The sequence below is a fragment of the Petaurus breviceps genome, unplaced genomic scaffold (assembly GCF_028583685.1).
Source record: "Petaurus breviceps papuanus isolate PSGF00001 unplaced genomic scaffold, PetGlider_PUasm1.0 90604, whole genome shotgun sequence".
Lineage (NCBI taxonomy): Eukaryota > Metazoa > Chordata > Mammalia > Diprotodontia > Petauridae > Petaurus > Petaurus breviceps.
Genome location: NW_027187285.1, coordinates 4150838 through 4154100, shown reverse-complemented (window position 1 = coordinate 4154100; position 3263 = coordinate 4150838).

Sequence of the window (3263 nt, the reverse complement as noted above, 5' to 3'; positions counted from 1 at the left end):
ATTTGTGCCATATACAGGTACTCCTTGGGTTGCAATAGTCTAAGTTTGTTAGAAGCTGTAATACATCTGTCAATGAAAAAGATATTAGAAAATAATCTTGGTTTTTATGTCAGTCCATAAAAGGCTATTTAAACACATGTGGCTGAACTACAGAAATAATAATATGTTCTTGAATACTGAGCTGTAAGACAAAAGAAGAAGATGGAGAGGAAGAATCATAGAATTACATAGCCTTAAACTGGAAGGGACCTTGCAAAGGATCAAACCAAACTCCATTTTATAGATGGAAAAACTGAGGGCCCTGGGTTAAAAATGAATTGTCTAAGGTTACACACCTAGTTAATGAAAGAGCTAAGACTAGATCCAGGATCTCCTCCTCTAGGACTCTAACCAGAAGATCCCTTGCCAAAATCGGGCAAAGTTTGTCTTTAGTATTCTTCCATTTCCCTTTCTGCATTCCTCTCTTACCTTCTACTATTTTTCTTATCATATCCCCATTTTTCCTTATAAACAGTTTGGATTAAGGGCCATATGAAGTAATTTGACCAGCTTATTGGGCCAGGGACCCTAAGTTTTCACTACTTTTCACAACTTCTTTCTCTTCTCCATTTATGAGTGCAGAAGTTCATACAAAACCTCAAGGTTTATCAGCAACAAAGTTGGAAGAAAGTATAGGAGTCAGATATGTAAGATTTGTTTGTGTCAGAAGTTTTTACATGTTGGGGAGGGCCTAAGAACATTTGAGGCTATTTCTCTCATTTCTGGCTCTTGCCCCCAGCCAGAGAATCTGTTAACTTACTGGATGATACAGCCCAAAGCATTGTGACCAACTCCCCTTGCAAGCACACTGTTGACAAAACAAAAAAGAAACAAATAGAACTCATAACAGAGTTCACTGAAAATTATATATGTCAACAAGCAAACATTTCCTAGAGACTTGTATGGTCTTAGGCACCTATAGTCATGAGCTAGATAAGCTTCTTTGGAAGCTAGGTAGGCACAGTGGATAGAGAACCAGGCCTGAAGTCAGGAAATCCTGAGTTCAAATCCAGCCTCAGGCACTTAATCACTGTGTGACCCTGGAAAAGTCACTTAACCTTGTTTGCCTCAGTTTTCTTATCTGTAAAATGAGCTAGAGAAGGAAATAACAAACCACTCTAGCATCTTATATAGATAAGACATATATGCCTGTATATCTTATTTTCCAGTTGCATGTAAAAAACAATTTTTTTAAACATTTATTTTTAAAACTTTGAGTTCCAGATTTTTTCCCTTCTTCCCTCCTTACCCATCTCCACTGGGAAGATAAGCAATTCAATGTAGGTTGTACATGTGTAGTTACCCAAATCAATTCCATAGTAGTTGTATTGTGAAAGACTAACTATATTTCCCTCCATCCTATTCCACCCCCCACTTATTCTATTTTCTCCTCTGACCCTAACCCTTTTCAAAAATGTTTGCTTCTAACTACCTTCTCCCCCAATCTCTCCTCCCTTCTATCATCCCCCTTCTTATCCCCTACCCCCCCTATTTTACTGTAGGGTAAGATATCCAATTGAGTGTGCATATTATTCCCCTTCCTTAAGCCAAATTCAATGAGAATGATGTTGTCCAGTTCCCTTTCACTTTCCTGCTCATCCCCTCCTTTGAAACAGTTTTCTCTTGCCTCTTTTATATGAAATAGTTTACCCTAAACTATCTCTCCCTTTTGCCTTCTCCCAATAAATTTCTCTCTCACCTTTTAATTTTATTTTTTAGCTATCATCCCTTCATATTCAACTCATCCTGTGCCCCCTATGTATACATGAACATATATATGCTCACACTCATATATATATGTATATATATATACATACACCCTCCTATACATACATATATATGTGTGTATACACACACACACATATATTCCCTTCAACTATCCTCATACTGAGAAAAGTCTTATGAGTTACAATTACCATTTTTCCATATAGGAATGTAAATGGTTCAACTTTAATAAGTTCCTTATGATTTCATATTCCTGTTTACCTTCTCATGTTTCTCTTGCTTCCTGTATTTGAAAGTCAATTTTTTTGTTCAGCTCTGGTTTTTTCATCAAGAATGCTTGAAAATTTTCTATTTCATTGAATGACCATATTTCTCCCTGTAGTATTATACTCAGTTTTGCTGGATAGGTGATTCTTGGTTTTAGTACTAGCTCCTTTGACCTCTGGAATGTAATATTCCAAGCCCTTTGATCCCTTAATGTAGAAGCTTCTAGGTCTTATGTTATCCTGATTGTTTCCACAATACTTAAATTGTTTCTTCCTGACTGCTTGCAGTATTTTCTCCTTGACCTGGGAACTCTGGAATTTGGCTATAATATTCCTAAGAGTTTTGTTTTGGGGATCTTTTTCAAGAGGTGATTAGTGAATTCTTTCTATTTCTATTTTGCCCTCTGGTTCTAGAATGTCAGGGAAATTTTGCTTGATAGTTTCTTGAAAGATGCTGTCTAGCCTCTTTATTTGATCATGGCTTTCAGGTAGTCCAATAATTTTGAAATTATCTCTCCTGGATCTATTTTCCAGGTCAGTGGTTTTTCTAATGAGACATTTCATATTGCTTTCTATTTTTTCATTTGTTTGGATCTGTTTTATAGTATCTCGATTTCTCATAAAGTCATTAGCTTTGAATTGCTCCAATCTAATTTTGAAGGAGTTATTCTCTTCAGTGAGTTTTTGAAATTCCTTTTCCATCTGGCAAATTTGGCTTTTTAAGGCATTCTTCTCCTCATTGGATTTTTTGGCCTCTTTTGCCATTTGAATTAGTCTACTTTTTAAGGTGTTATGTTCTTTAGTGTATTTTTGGGTCTCCTTTAGCAGGCTGTTGACTTGCTTTTCATGATTTTCTTGCATCATTCTCATTTCTCTTCCCAATTTTTCCTCCACTTCTCTTACTTGATTTCCAAAATCCTTCTTGAGCTCCTCCATGGCCTGTAAGCAATTCATATATTTCTTGGAGGCTTTTGTTACAGGAGTTCTGACTTCAATGTCTTCCTCCCTTGATCTTTTTTGTCCCCTCAAAAGGATTCTATGATCTGTTTGTGGTTCCTGTACTTGCTCATATCGTCAGCCAATTACTTTGACTTTTGAGCTCTTTGCCATGGTAGAAATCTGCTTCCAGAATGGAGAGAGCTTTGTTCCAAATTGCTGGGATTTTCAAAGCTGCCAGAGCTATTTCTACAGCCCCCACAAGCTCTGGCTCACTGGCCACACACCCCAGGATCA